The sequence below is a fragment of the Numenius arquata genome, chromosome 1 (genome assembly GCF_964106895.1).
Source record: "Numenius arquata chromosome 1, bNumArq3.hap1.1, whole genome shotgun sequence".
Classification (NCBI taxonomy): Eukaryota; Metazoa; Chordata; class Aves; order Charadriiformes; family Scolopacidae; genus Numenius; species Numenius arquata.
Window position 1 is genome coordinate 115,624,414 of NC_133576.1, and position 16,870 is coordinate 115,641,283.

Genomic DNA, 16,870 nt, shown 5'->3' on the forward strand with positions numbered 1-16,870 from the left:
ATTTTTATTCTCTTTAGGGTCTTTAACTGCTTTTATTTTTAACTGAAACATTTCCCTCTTGTCACAAAACACTCCAAGACTCTAAAAAGCCTGGAAACTATAAATCATGGGTATGCAATATTTAAAAGCAGAACAATTCCAATTAACTTAGTTATGACAGTGCCATTTTCCAACTGATACATATAGGTGTCAAGAGTATCCTGTTCACATTAACGATTAATGATAGAGTGACAGCCCAGGAGAACCACAATGCCAGGAACATGACCTCAAGCAATACCGAAGTGAGAGGTGCATAGTAGTGGTCTTACCCTCCACCGTGCTGAAAAGCAGGACCTTAATGGGAAGAACAAAGAAGTGCCCTTAATTTTCAACATCCTGCTGCTCACTTAGATCAATAACATTTTTGGTATCAGTATTTTTTAAACTTTCCAATGGCAATGCTCACCACCAGTTTGTGCAGCTCTACATTCAATTTCAACATACTCATTTTCAACAATCTCCCAATTTTAATTAGATGTCAAAAGCATTAACTACTTACCATACAGCCTTTTTTTTTCCCCCAGAAGTTAATACAGGAGAAAACATTCCAGTGTTTAGGCACAGTGAAAAGGCCTCGCTCATTTCTGTACAATAAGTATTGATTATAAAACAAATGTTGGAAATGTGATATAGTTCCATCTAATTCTCTACATGTGACGTAACTAGGTAAAAAAGCGCCAAGAGTAAACGACGAAGTCCCAGTCAGCATTCCTTCTATTAAATAGATATGTGGATTCCAGCAAATAACAACAAAAAAAATATAATCTATAATTGAGTTAAACTTATTAACACTGCTTGAACAAAGGCTTCCTGTAAAACCTACCTAATTCTTGTTAATGACTGAAATGCCTGTTGAGTATATTTTATAAATAAGCACAAACGTATAAGTAAGCATGGTTTTACCTCAAAGATTACGTTGTTTCTTTGATAAATGCTTCGTCATATAAATTTTAATTTATAGATAACAATACACTTCTAAATCTAATTAGTTAGTACAAAAAGCACTAATGATTTCTCAGTAAGTACTATAATTTGCAACAGCATAATGTTGTTTAGTATGTGATAAAATGCAGGATACCATCATATTACACATACAAATGAATAAAATGTGTCAAGGTTCGGAAAATTAACCGCAAGATTCTATATAAATGGCCATATAATTCCTGTGGCTTCTCAGTTTTGGTAGCCTGAAGTTTGTTAAATAATCCTCATCATCATCGTGTAAATTTTCAAGTAAAGCCACTCCATACACTTATTTTTTCAAGAAAATCAAGAGAAGGTATACTATTTGTCATATTTTTCTTGTGTTCAAAAGTGTTCAAAAGTGACACTGACAAAGGACAGTGACTGTGCTTTAAAAATTCTTTTTAAACTTCTCTAATCCAGATTTTTTTTTAAAGTCTTTACAAGAAGCTACCCATGGTTATAAAGGCAATTGCTGATACTTACATTTGTAAGACTAAGGTTTTTTCAACCAGATTTGTCAGTATTTGTCCCCTTTCCTTCTTTAAGTAACTGTCAGGGTAGTGTAAGATAAACGTTCCAGTTTATGAATGGTCTCCCACAAGGTTTTGGCTGTCATTGAAGATTTAATACTTTTTTTTTGTGCAAAGATAAAACCTCAACCACTAAAGGAGGTGCCACAGAGGCCGCAATTGCAGTTGTTTTACAAAGCCAGAAGTGCATCCTAATTGCCTTTTTCCTCTTATGAATTTCTTATGAAGTTTGTATTCAATGAAATCTTTTCTTGAACTTGTAAAAGATAACACAGTCAAGAACAAAGGCCAGAATTATACAGCAAAATAGGAGAGGTCAAATGTAACTCTAAGCACAAAATAGAATTTTGAGGAGGAAATTGAAAGGTAGATGAATAGACATAAGAAACAATTTAACAGTGGTCAGAGTGTTTCCCTTATATAACAAGCTTGTTAGATCTCTTAATTGCTTGGCTTTCCCTAACTAAACACCATTTTATGTAAAACTGCTTGCATTTTCCACCTTTTTATGTGATCCAGAGGCAAGGACAACACAATTTGGGTTAGGTGCAATTATGCACCTACAGCCAAGATCAAAGTGAAAATTTTGATTTATTCTATGTGTGTTTCTTCCCTATTTTTTTTACTCAGTATTATGACGTTAGTTGGTTACTCAAAGTATCTCAGCACTTGAAAAATATATACCCATCTTTATAAAGGTGAAACCCATAAGGAAATGAAACCAAATTATTGCACTAGGAAGTCCCTGTACAGAGAACAAGGTTATCACAGAATCACATGGGGTTGGAAGGCACCTCTGGAGATCATCTAGTCCAACTCTCCTGCCAAAAAAGGTCCACCTAGAGCAGGTTGCACAGAAACTTTTCCAGGCAGGTTTTGAATGTCTCTGGAGAAGGAGACTCCACCATCTCCCTTGGCAGCCTATTCTAGTGCTCTGCCACCCTCAAAGTAAAGAAGTTCCTCCTCATGTTTAGGTGGAACTTCTTATATTCAAGTTTGTGCCCATTTCCTCTTGTCCTATCCCTGGGCACCACTGAAAAAAGACTGGCCCCATCCTCTTGACACCCACCCTTTAAGTATTTATAAGCATTGATCAGATCCCCCCCTCAGCCTTCTCTTCTCTAGACTAAAAAGACCCAAGTCCCTCAGCCTCTCCTCACAAGGGAGATGCTCCACGCCCCTAATCATCTTTGTAGCCCTCTGCTGTACCCTCTCCAGCAGTTGCCTGTCCTTCTTGAACTGGGGAGCCCGGAACTGGACACAGTACTCCAGATGGGGCCTCACCAGGGCAGAGTAGAGGGGCAGGATAACCTCCCTCGACCTGCTGGTCACACTCTTCTTGATGCACCCCAGGATGCCATTGGCCTTCTTGGCCACAAGGGCACATTGCTGGCTCATGGTCATCCTATTATCCACCAGGACTCCTAGGTCTTTCTCCTCAGAGCTGCTCTCCAGCAAGTCAGCCCTCAACCTGTACTGCTGCATGGGGTTATTTCTCCCCAGGTGCAGCACCCTAAACTTGCCTTTATTGAAGTACATCAGGTTCCTCTCTGCCCAACTCTCCAGCCTGTCCAGGTCTCACTGTATGGCAGCACAGCCCTCCAATCGTGTCATCAACCCCTCCCAGTTTTGTATCGTCAGTCAGCAAACTTGCTGAGGGTACACTCCATCCCCTCATCCAAGTCATTGATGAATGTATTGAAGAGGACTGGACCCGGTACTGACCCCTGGGGGACTCCACTTGTTACAGACCTCCAAGTAGATTCTGTGCCCCTAATAACCACTCTCTGAGCTCTGTCTTTCAGCCAGTTTTCAATCCACCTCACTGTCCATTCCTCTAATCCACACTTCCTAAGCTTACCTACAAGGATGCTGTGGGAGACTATGTCAAAAGCCTTGCTGAAGTCAAGGTAGACAACATCCACCGCCTCATCTATCCAACCAGTCATGCCATCATAGAAGGCTATCAGGTTAGTCAGACATGACTTTCCCTTTGGTGAATCTGTGTTGACTACTTATCTCGATGTTGCACTAGTTCTCCCAATGTGTTTGTCCAGTGTTACTGTTTGAATGACTGTTCAAGAATATAAAAACAGCAAGAAGGTCTATCTAGCCTACCTCAGTGGCAAAATGCCAAATATCTACAAAAAGTGTAAAACCAGGATAAGCATACACTGAATTTTCTTTATTATGGAGTTCCAGCCTCCCACTACTTGTGACACAGGAATTTCTTGATCCAGAAATAACATCTTTGTTTCAACAAGTGGATGGGTTTCTTTCCAGTAATTTCTTTGATTAGTTTCTGAACTCTAATCTTTTTGGATCTTTAACATCCTGTAGTAATGAGTCCTACAGTTTCCTCATGATTTGTTTAAAAATATCTTGTTATATATCTGCTATAGGATGATTTAATGTCAGTCCTCCAGTTATTGCATTTTGAAAAGCAAGGAACAAGTGCTTCCTATCACATTCTCCCCTTTATTCACCTCTACCTCAAATGTACTTGGTCATCTCTTTCCCAATCTGAAATCCATATTTAATCACCCTTCTTATCCTTCTTACTTTTTCCTAGTTCTAATACATTCTTTCGAGATTGGCAATTACCAGAACTTCATACAATATTCAAAACATGAACATATAATTAATTTATACAGTTGCATAAAAATGCTTTGTTTCACTCATCTTTTCCTTATTAATGATTCCTAATATTTAATTTGCTTTTATTATTTGTACTAAGCACCAAAATGGTTTTTCACAGAACTAATATAACTGTGAGGCTATTTATGAGAGCATTTGTGAGAGAGCACAGTTAATACAGGGTAGCAGATATGATAAGAAGTTAGACTTTCTATTACTCTATACGTGATAAGGAGGAAATAGACTCCTGAAAAACCTTCCAAAAAATGTTAACTGCACCACATACTCATTCTTCAAAATATCTACACAATATAAATGCAGTATGTAACATGAGCTCCATACTTCACTGTAAGCAAACCCAAACGTCTCTTTTCCCAAATTTATAATTCCCATCATAAACTATATTTATACATAATTGTTAAATAGAGTTTTAAATGAAAGGATAATTCCACTAATAAAGAATTAGGATACTAAACCCTTTCCTTCCCTAAACCCTAAACAACATTAAAAAAAAAAAAAAAAAGAAAAGCTACCCCTCTCTCAGCAACATATTTTCCCTTAGTTGGTTTACTTAAAAAAACAAAGAGAAGTGCTTATCAAAAATATGGTTAACAGAAAACATCTTTTCAGCAAAACACTCCATCACATCTTCACATTTCATCCATGTTTTGATGCTGCACTTACTTATTTACTGAACTAATGCTGACTGTAGCATGGAAGGAACATTGTAGGAACATTCACTCTTATGGTCTCTCCAAGACTCAGACTCAGATTTTGAAAAAAATATTCCTGTGGCCTGAATTCCTGTGGCCCAGAGAGTCTGGCCCCATCCTCTTGACACCTGACCTTTAGATATTTATAAGCATTGATGAGACACCCTCTCAGTCTTCCCTTCTCCAGGCTAAACAGACTGAGGTCTCTCAGCCTTTCCTCATAAGGGAGCTGCTTCGGTTCTTTATCTTCATAGCTCTCCTCTGGACCCTCTCCAGTAGTTTCTGGTCTTTCTTGAACTGGGGGTCTCAGAACTGGACCCAGTACTCCAGATGCGGCCTCACCAGGGCAGAGTAGAGGGGGAGGATAATCTCCCTTGACCTGCTGGGCACACTCTTCTTGATGCACTCCAGGAGACCATTGGCTTTCTCGGCCACAAGGGCACATTGCTGACTCATTGACAACTTCTTGTCCACCAGGACTCCCAGGTCCCTCTCTACAGAGCTGCTTTCCAGCAGATCAGCCCCTTACCTGTACCAGTGCATGGGGATTCCTCCCTAAGTGCAGCGCCCTACACTTGCCCTTGTTGAACTTTATTATGTTCCTCTCCGCCCAGCTCTCCAGCCTGTCCAGGTCTTGCCTTCTGGTGTGTCAGCCACTCCTCCCAGTTTTGTGTCATCAGAAAACTTGAAAAAACTGGGAGCAAACCCTGGAGAACATCACAAGTAACAGGCCTCCAACTAGACTCTGTGTCACTGATCACAATTCAGGCCTTCATCGCATTAAATTCCTTAGAGATATGTATAATTATTCCTCTAACATTATGCCTACTTGATATTTACTTAACTATAACATAATTTCAAATGAAATAATCTGTGGATCTTGGTACTCTTCTTGGTTAAAAACATCTGCCAAACTACAAAAATTTTTACAACAAATTTTTCTCAATATTTAAATAAGATTTACCTCTACTCAGCAGAAGTAAATTCTTAACTTATTAGTAAAAACAAAAGCATCTCTGATTTAAAGAAAAAAAAAAGTGGGGGTGGGCAGAGGGAGCTGTAAGAAAAGAGGGTTTTAACAGAATCAGAACCCATTTTTAATTACATTCCTTCTATGTCTTACTAATGAAGATTTTCGTTCCAAAATAATCACAGTTTTCATTTAAAGTTATTATATTTGGAGATGCCTAACATATTCCTCAATCATGTTTTAGAAAAGAAATTAGAATACAAAGAAATTTAATACACCTTCTTTATTAAAAAGACAAAACCCTCGCCGTTCTATTCACCTAATTGAAACGAGAAAGTAAAAGAACTGAATTAGAAGTAATTCATACAAGGCACCACTCAAATGATATTTGACTGGTTTTGCATCATCTTAAAAGCACTTACACACCCTTTTTGAGGGAAAAGCATAAAATACTAAGCAGTAATAAAAGCAAAGGAAAGGACTTCTAAAGAAGGCCTCCTCAAACAGCTGGATTCAGTTACATTCTCTCCCCTTTCAACTTCTTACACAATTTAGAAAAGGAAATAAAATATAAAAGGAACTGCAGGTACATTTCACGCTTTAAAAAAAACAATGTTACAGAAATGGAAAAAGCATATCTATATAAAAGCTCTCAGAAGTGAAGTCTTCAGAAACCATTATGAACTGGCAAAATAGAAAATGTATTCAGTTGCTCTTTAATCGAGTGGATAATAATCACAAGTGGGTATGCTAAGTTAAATAATAATTCACCCCATGTGTAAACAAATGAGAATAACTTTGCAAGAACATAGTAATTAAAATGACTATACAAACTTGATCAAAAGTTCAAGCGTTTTCCTTTCCAGTACTCCTCTCAACTTTTATTACATGGCAAATTTTATGATATTCTTGACCTACTGAATATATGCAATTATAACTGTTGTATTCTGCAAATAAACTATTTCACTTTAGTTGTTTCAGTTAACAAAACAACCAATTATTTTTTTCTTGGGTTATTTCAATTTAATACGTAGTCAGAGGGCTTATCTCCTCAAAAATTTCACATATAAATCCCATCCATAATGGAGGTTACAGAATACATGGAGGAAAAAAAAAATAATAAAAATTTTCCAATCATATTAATAGTACTACCAAAACTTTGAACTCTAGCAGCTGGATTACGTTATTCAATTTTTTATAATTTATAAACAATTGATTAATTTGTACTGTTTCTGAAGGTCTAAGTAACAATTATTCTATGATTTTGTATTTTCCATACATTTCCTATTTGTCTAGGCAGCAGGAAAATCCACAAAATAAAATGTAGTTACTGATTACTAGCTAAACAGAATTAAAGCAGAAGAAAAGTTGCAAAACCAAATTCTGGCTGCTCTTAATAACCAGAAGAAAAATAATAGCTCAATCACAGAGTGGGCATTACTCCCAAAGAAAAAGAGGGCACGCTCTGGAAAACAACTAATTTTTTGTAACAGGGTTATTACACCTACTCCGAACCGTAACATTTGCAAATGAAGTATGGCAGAGTCAAAAATACTTATTACTAGAAAGCATCTGAATCTGTATCAATTTGTTCCTCAAAAAGTGCCAATGAAACTTTTAGTGTCAAATGTAACCTTAACTTAACCTTAAGCAGCATATATCATTCCCTCTCCAGTCTCACATGAGACTTTCTGAACGCTTCTTCTATGAAGTTCTGTGAGGAAAGAAACATCCACCGAGATAGTCACACAAATTCCAGATGTTTCCTCTGTGTTGAAAAGTAATCTCTAGTACTGTAAATAATGCTACTTTCAATACCAGTGACAATACTGATGCAAATTTTCCCTCTTTCCATTGATGACTCGGATCAGCGTTTTACTAACACATTCCAAGTTTGACTGACAAGGAGAACTTCAAATTTGATTTTTCCCTCATTAATAAAAATGCGTCTTTTTACCAGCCTCTCTCCTAACCTGAAGTCAATCAAAGCGAAGTAGTTACTGCAACACAAGGGCAGCTTAGCACATGCAAAATTCCTCCCACAGAGGTTCTGATAGTGGTGACCACATAGAAGGAGCCTATGCGAGGCGGCAATCCAACTGCAAAAGGCCCATTGACAACATGGGGAGGTCAGGAGGTGGGAGAAAAGGATAATCACTCCCTGGTTTTGTTTTGAGGCCCATGTCAACTGCACTAGAGTGGCGCTACAAGAGGCGGTTTAATTAATTTAAAATCACTACAGATTGTGAAGATTTCAAAGGTTTTTTTAAGATATTGCCTTGGATGGTGATTTTTTGGGAGGGGTAGGAGGTGTTGAGGTGCTGATCTCCTCTATGGTAACCAGCGATAGAACACAAGGAAATGGAACAAAGCTGTCTCAGGGGAAGTTCAGACCGGACATTAGGAAAAGGCTCTTCACTGAGAGGGTGCTGGTCACTGGAACAGGGTCCCCAGGGAAGTGGTCACAGCACCAAGCCCGTCAGAGCTGAGGAGTGTCTGGATGACACTCTTAGTCATACGGTAAAGTTTTAGGTAGATGTGCAAGGAGCAGGGAGTTGGACTCAATCCTTATGGGTCCCTTTCCAACTTGAGATATTCTATGATTCTGTGATAATTTGTAACAAAGAAATGACTGAAGAATAACATGGGTTGTACTCTCAGTCAAGCTTACACTTTTGTGTGTAAGAGAAGGGGTAAGTATTGATGGTTGGACTAGATGATCTTAAAGGTCCCTTCCAACCTAGACAATTCTATGATTCTATGATTAACATACCAAAATAATAGTTTCACAATTTTATTAAAAACAGTCTACCCAAAAGTCTTTGCAATACGCAAGACCGGCACATTTCTGCTTAGTGAACTCCAGAACATCTGTTTAACCGAATTTTATAAACCTGTCTGTAAGGAAAGACTAATCTTTCCTTGCAGAAACCTTTTTTAAGCATAACAGATAGATTAGATAGACATTTCAAAGCCAGATTTTACTAATTAACAAAAACAAAATTAGTAACAACAAAAAAATGCTAGTACTGCTTTAATTCAAACAAATTAACACATGAGATGACACCAAGATGAAGGACTAGTAACTACGGAAGTACCCACAGCCGCCTCATGGGCAGATATAACAGTTTGACTCAGACAGGCTTATTCACCTGATTCTTAAGGATTTTGACTATTGTTACAAGTAATGTTTGATAAATACATGACGGTTGTAACTATCCTCTTCTCACTATTTGCAAAAGAAAGATGAAGTTCCTTTAACTACAGGAGTTTAATGTAACACAGTCCAAATGAGCAGTCAAAGCCCAAGAGCCACTAGTTGGACTGACACAACTCAAGTAGCAAGGCAGGAACACAGCCAGGGTTTGACCTGAATGTCACATAGTGAGAGAAGTCAAGTGTTGCACCAAACACAAGTGCAAAGAAAAAGGATGGCTGGACAAAGGTCAGACAGGTACTTTAGCTACTGTTCAGGGCATGGAAGTCCTGCCTTACTCCACTACAGAACAGGATGCTCAAAAAGGCTTTTCAAGTCCAAAAGCTTTTCACAGCTGCTGAAGCCCCAGGTACCTCCCAAATCCATCTGTACCAGACTGACTGGAAACAAAGGAACATCAGATTGGCCAGATTAAATATTTCACAGTGACGCAGCTGGAAAAAAAAACCAAACAGACACTACACAGTGGTCAGGATACCTACTCTCTAAAATTTTTGATCTTGTTTGAAATAATTGGTTTAAAACCTGACATTAAATGTGCATTGCTTTTATTCTGCAAGCTATAAAGGATATGTCTGGGAAAGAGATAAATGAATAATTATATTGAACCATCTGTTATTTTCTCAGCTTTCCTAAAGTTTCCTTTTTTTTTTACTACTATGTTTAAGAATCTGATTACATATTGAAACATGATGCATTCAGTCTAAGATTAAAAGGGAAAAGGAAAAAAAGCATAAATTCCTTTTTTGTTTTCTTCTGATATCAACTGTTGTGATACAAACTACCTACTATACTAAATTCAGGAGTAACACCTGTGTTAAGGCCTTTCTTTTCGTTACAGAAGACATACAGCAACCCTTAGGCTGGGAAAGAATTTTACAGGGGTGGAGAGAGCAGAAACTTATTCCCTAGGAAACAAGAGGTCCCATGAGAGAAATACATACCTTCCCAGTCATTAATCCCCACAAAACAACTGGTGATATTTCAAACCTTTGAACTGACTCCCACAGCTGAAAACACATTACACTTTCAGTATCAACCAGTCACCTTCAACTAATCTCCTTCTTATGCTGAAAAACAGCTACTGAAAACTTATCCTAAAACCATCACCAGGTTCATGATTTCAGTTTCAGGTTCTATCACCATGAAAGTTCAAAGACTAGGAGATTTGAAGTGCTAAATTCTCTAAGTAGTTTTAGGGAGGAGTACTTTTTGCCTTTTTTTTTTTTTTTTTTTCTTTCCCCCCCTCCTTTTTTTAACATCAATTTGCTTGTAGTGAGGTGGGGTCAGTCTCTTCTCCCAAACAGCAAATGACAGGACAAGAGGAAACAGCCTCAAGTTGAGCCAGAGAAGCTTTAGATTGGATATTTGGAAAAATTTTTTCATTGAAAGGGCTATTAAGCATTGGAACAGGCTGCCCAGGGAAGTGGTGGAGTTGCCATCCCTGGACGTATTTAAAAGAGGTGTTGATGTGGTGCTTCAGGACATGGTTTAGTGGTTACATGGCAGTGTTACAGTTGGACTCGATGATCTTAAGGGTTCTTCTCCAACATAATTCTATGATTCCAACTTGATTCTGTGATTCTGTACTCTGAGACATCTAAACAGCCATATAGAGAGCTACAAACAAACAGCTTAAATCACCACCACCTTTAAATAAACACACACACACACAGTCTAATTCTACAGCAAGAGGAAGCCACAACTTTCCAAAGAGTGCAAGTATGCTTCTTAATGGAAAGAGAAATGTACTCCTGCAAACTCAAGCATCCTGGGTGTCAGTGCATGCCGCCTGTAGGTGAGAGACTGCGTGAATTTACACACACAAAGTGAAAAAGTTTCTATCTTGGATGGGGAGTGCTTGAGGGGAGGGAGGAGCAGGGGGAGCATTTGCTAAATAAAGCTTCAACAAAACAAATACTCTCCTAAATTTTACTTTTGATCAGCTAATATTTTTCTGACAAATTATTTAATTGAAATCCTCTTGACCAGATCAAGTGGAAAGTTCCCCAAAGTAGCCCTAACATTATGTTCTTAATACCACTACACTGCTTCCAAGCTATTTTCGTGCTAGCTCCATGGAAACAAAGACATAATTGTTCAATTCAAAAGGCTGCTAAAATTTCCATTACAAAATACGCTTATAAAAAGCCTTTATTTTGTGTTTTTATTATGAGAGGCAGAAGAGAAAATAGGTTATTTTCTGTACTTTACTGCAAGCTTCAGAGGCTCGCGTACAGATTCAACCAATGCCATTGCTATAGTAAAAAATTAATTCTGATGAAGCTTAGCAAACTTGCTGCAATTAAGAAGTCAAGTTATAGTTCATAACCTCTTATAAGTTTCAGGGTATTTGCTGTGTCAATCATCACACTGAGGAAACATTCAAATACATATATCTGGTTATGCACTTGATTTCCTTTATTTGATCATACATTTCATAAGTAAATTATTAAACCATCAAGTAGTTTTACAGAATTGGTAGAAATCATTAATATTTATGTATATTTATGTAATGCTTGTAAGAAAAAGATATGAAAGTTTTCATACTGCCCAAACCTCATTTAAATTTAACTGATGCCCCTCCACATCAAGAGCACCCATAAGAATGCCTTTGATTCCTCTTCAGTCTTCCATTTTGCAAGATGAAGATAATGTTCTTTTACCCCTTTACTTTGATTTATGCCCCTTTTCTCAAATTAAAGGTTTCTGATTAAAAAGACAGATGATTAAAAAGACTATCTATGTAGAAATGGTTTCCTCTGGTTCCAGCATACAGAAGAGGGAATACCATGGCATTTATCATACAAAATTGCTCACCATCATCATGGTTTTATCAGATGCAAGGACAACAAGAAAAAATACTTTATGTCACAGTATGGTTCATAAATACCTCCAATCAGAGGAAATGTAAAGCCTCAAGTTCTACTCCTGTACAACAAAGGCATTAAGAACAAAAACAGGGACAGCGAGAAAAGTTTACATCATCAGATGCACAAACTTAAAAATAATCAGTGGAACGTAAGCTTTATTTACATGCAAGAGCTTGATTACAACTATATTCAGACCTCCACTTACATGATGGTTATATTGTAACAGTCAGAAAAACCCTATTAAAATAGAGTTTTAGGTTAAAGACCTGATGCTGAAATTATATACAATTATTTCACCAAGTGTCTGCTCTGGACTTCTGCCAAAAAAGCAATGGGAAAAAGTTGCTTCTTTGAAAAGCTCTACTTTCCTCTTTTCTGGAAAGTATCTTAAAATGCAGCAGTTGTTGTCAGAATGCATTTTGCTTTTGTATTCAGATTTAGGTAAATTATAAAGTCCTTCCAAAAGAAACATTAGTTTGCCTGTACTTAGAGATTTACTATACACCATATAAAGCCATCCAAACCCTTGATTTAAAAATGTGTAATAAGAAGAGATGGACACTCTATTACTACTCCAGGGTAAATCCTTACAGTGGCTTTTCATTCTATTAAAAATGTACATCTCATTTTACATTTGCCTGGTTGCAGCTTGTGGCCACTTGTTCCTATGATGTTTCTTGTCACTAGATTAACAAGACTTTTATAATAGAAACTTTTATCACATGGAAGTCCCTACATGCTTCAAATCAAGCCACCCCTCATCATTTTTTGTAAGTCCATTTGACTGAGCTTTATGTCCTTTCCTGCAAGATGTTCTCTCACAGACATAAAAAAAATTACTTTTGAAGGATAGACAAGGAAAAAAAAACACAAAATGGAGCAGCTCTAGGCATATTAGAGAAGGAAAGAAAAAGAAAAAAAACCCACAATGTATGATATATGTATTCTTACAGAGAAACTCACATGAGCATACATTTGGAAAGAATTCATGCACAAATATTAGACCACAGAGAAGAAAATGAAAAAAAAATATGAGTTGGGAGAAATCTAACAGCCATTTATTTTTAGCATTTTGTAATTTCTTTAACAGCAAAAAACCCCATAAACAAATGCATATTGAAAAACTTGTTCTCCTACGCAACACTCAAGTTATCTTCCAAGAAAATAAACAAGAAAAAACCCTCTTGATCATACTTTTTAGTTTTGTTCTTATGAAAAACAATGGCATCCCAGAGTTCCCCATTTATCTAAGCCCAGCAAATACAAAGGCTTAATTCCATTTAATTTTGCCAAATTGTTAAATGATTCAAGTATTTTTCTTCCACGTAATCTTAACAAAAATACAAAGTAGATCCTCTCTTCAGCCCCTCCTCACCTTGCTCCTACTTAAAAATGTCCCTATCTTCCTTCCTAATTCACTGTTTTCTTATTCATATTATCCTCATATTTTTCATTAGTTACACAAGTTCTTTTTGTTCTGTGAATACAACTAAATAATAGTATTCAAGATTTGCTTATAAAACCAACTTTAATGTTTTAACTCTAAGTTCTATGATGTTCTTAATGAATACTAAAATAGCTTTCTTTTTGTATTCATTTGTAGAACTGAGAAGAATTTTTCTGAAGATGTATCAGAAGAATAATTACTGAAATTACTGTAATTACTGAACATATCTAATTTATATACCACCAATGTATAAAAATGTGCATGAAAATATAAATAAGAAAGCGGGTTATGTGGACTGTCCTATATGTTAATGCTCAGTTTTACCTGTATATTGGTTTTCTAAGTGATCCTTCATTAGCTATTCTCTGTTCATAAATTTACTTTTAATTCCCTATACATAGGGAATTCACCAGGCTCTTATCTGAACAATTATGTCTACACACATACTGGTTTTGCTTCTTTTTCAAAACACTTAAGGAAATTTAAAATAATTCCAATATGGCCCTGTAGGCTATTCTTTCAGCACATAGGGGTTTTTTCAGGTATTTTATTTTGTATTTATACCACTGTGCAAATGGTTAACTTCTTTTGTGATCAGGAGTCAAGAAATATGCACTATATTTAGTAGATTTGTCACTGAATTATAAAATAATTGCAAGACCTTCTTGGTTTTATATGCTGTTCATGCTTTTCCATTGGAAAAGGACCTATAGACATATACAGTATCTCACCCTGCAGAGCTCTGATATTATTTGGAACATATAAAGACGACTGTTATTTTTCCTTTTAAAAAGGAAATAGATATGCAAAAATTAAGAATGCTCCAAGATTCAGTTCTATTCCCCAGTGGTTAAGGAAAACTTAATTTAGAAAATGGGACTGATTCTTCCCCATAAAATTTGCGTTTAAACATAACAGTACTGATGAATTGATCATATCACATTTAAACACCTAATTAGTAAGCTTAAAGCGCATAGTGCTTCCAAAGAATTTCCAGATTAACAGACATCACCCAAGCAAGAAACCAGTAAAGCAGGGTTTTCACAGCTCTTAGCTTTGAAAGCCAGGATACTCAGCTTTTAAGGTTGTAGCCTAAACCATCACAAAACTGACAACATCTAAAATAGACAAGGACAAACAAAATACAATGAAGTATAATAAACCTATGTTACACACTCAAAACTGAGACATTGCCAGTCCCAGGGATACTACTAAATTAATTAACATTGCTTCTGCTACACTTGCTATTCTGACATTTTACACGTTCTGCAAAAATATCTGATTTTCAGGGTTTGTTTGTTAAAGTACTCCCACAAATAGGAACATAAATAATTTTACCACTATTGCAATGCTAGAATCAGTATTAAACAACGGTACATTTTGAAACAAAAAAAAAAAAAAAAAAAGAGGTCACACAATAATATAGCAGGAAAAATAAGTATTCCTACAAAAATTCAATGGTAAAAAAAACAACCCTCCTGCTCTGACTGAAACCAAAATCCTCACACTGTAACCAGCTATTCTTACCTGATATGACCTCCAGAGGACTGGCCCTCCCTCAGTTATGCCCCTTAAGATGACACAAGCTGCAATGGCTAGAGAAGTAAAGTAGCTTAACCTGGAGAAGAGGTGTCTTCAGTTAAAAGCGTCCTCTAGGAATTTAACCATTCACAGAATTAAGAATGGTTAAGAGCAATTATGGTGTCACTGAACACCACTGGATGGAGCACAGTTTGCACTGGCACTTCCATGGGCTTTAGGCACAAAAGCAAAGTCATGCAGGGGATGCTGGAGGGAAGCAGCTCTCTAAAAGGTCACGGGCAGAAGACTATTGGTATGATTCTGGATTCCTCACAATGCAAGTACAGAGCTCTGCTGAAGCCCAGCAAAAATGAAGTGTGCATAAAGAGGGATTCTGGTGACAGAAAATTCTCCAATTTCTGACAGACCCTCCAAGTTAAAGTAACATATTTACCTTGCGAGTTGCTGGAGCCATGCTTTGAAACTGCAATGAATTCACACTTAGTGTTTCTACAAGTACAGGCCTCAGGCTTCTCCATTTATTCCTACACCTCCTCCTCTCATCTCATCCTTAGCTCCCAAAATAAATGACACAGAAATCCTCCAGACAAACAGTGTATACACAGGGTGTAGCTGGGAGGGTTTTGGTATCAGGAGGCTACAGGAGGCCTTGTGTGGGAGTGCTGTGAACTGCCCTGGGCTGGTCACAGCCATTTCCAGCCAGCTCCAAACTAGCAACACCCCTGAGCATCATTCTGATCCTCTGCCCGGCTGTCAGTAAGCCAGAGGCAGCAGCCACAGGGGCAAGAGAGAGCACCACGCTCCTGGGGTGAGGTGCAGCTCACGACAGCAGGTGCGTGCACTCCCCAGGAGATGGCGGCCACAGGCGACTCACGCCAGGGCAGCGACACCCCCAGGGACGGCAACCGAGGAAAAGCACGTCAGAGGAAAATCTGAAGCAGCCCAATGTGTCAGGGGGAAACTATTAATAACCACAGACAAAACGAGCGAGTGAAGTGCAGGAGACGAGATCACTAAAAAGCAAAAAGTGTTGGACAGAAATCCTAACGCAAATGACCCTGACCATGCTGCCCATGGCCTGCTTGAGGAGCTGGGGTGAACCCAGTACAACACACGGTGACAGCCAGGGAAAGGGGCAGGGATAGGTGCTCAGCTTGCCTCCAGTCTGAGGCAGGTGGAAAAAAGTGTTTGATTATTTAGTTCTCCTCCATACCCAAATCGGCAATCAAAGTTTGTGTTAACTGACAATAAATTAAGTAAAAATTCCCCAAGTCAAGGCTGTTTTGCCCATGACACCTTATAAGACAAGCAGAGCACAACTGTCTACTCAGGCTTCTGTAAGAAAAGAAAACACTGGAACACAACGTGTAACATGCAAGGGCACGCAAGGCATTTGACTCGGAAAATATAAGGAAATCTACATTAGTATTGGAGATAATATCCTTTTTAAAATCTCAACAGTCCATAGGCCATTTGCATACTAGCTGTAAATCTCTATGCAGTTACAGATTTGAAGGTATGGTTGATTAATGGAACAATGACAGGAGGCAATCCCTTTACGCAAGATGGTTCACCTGACTTCAACTACTTTTCTGCATTAGAGATACAACGCTTCGCAGAGACAGGAATCAAATAATGGTTCAAACTGAGAATACTATCTGAAGTTAATATATAAAATAAGGAAGAAAGGTAGAAAAAGTACTATGACAATTTGTAGAGACGTGTCCAGAGAACCAGACCTCAGAGAAATGGTTACTTTTTGTCTTCACTATCTTATTATAGAGAATTCTACAATCCTGCCTAAAACTCTACTTTCAGTTACCATCACACAGCCATTCTATTTTATTTAGAGAAATGTCATATCAACGTAAATAATGTATGCATTGAAAGACATTTTAGATTGCTGATGGAGGAAACTGTCGGCAAAGCGACTTAA

The 16,870-nt window shown here is 37.5% G+C and overlaps 1 protein-coding gene across 5 annotated transcripts in view; it reads right to left on the reverse strand.

Annotated features, from left to right (window-relative positions):
• The window catches only part of NBEA (neurobeachin), a 512,389-nt gene that overhangs the window by 438,413 nt on the left and 57,106 nt on the right, over positions 1 to 16,870 (reverse strand). The window lies entirely within an intron of this gene.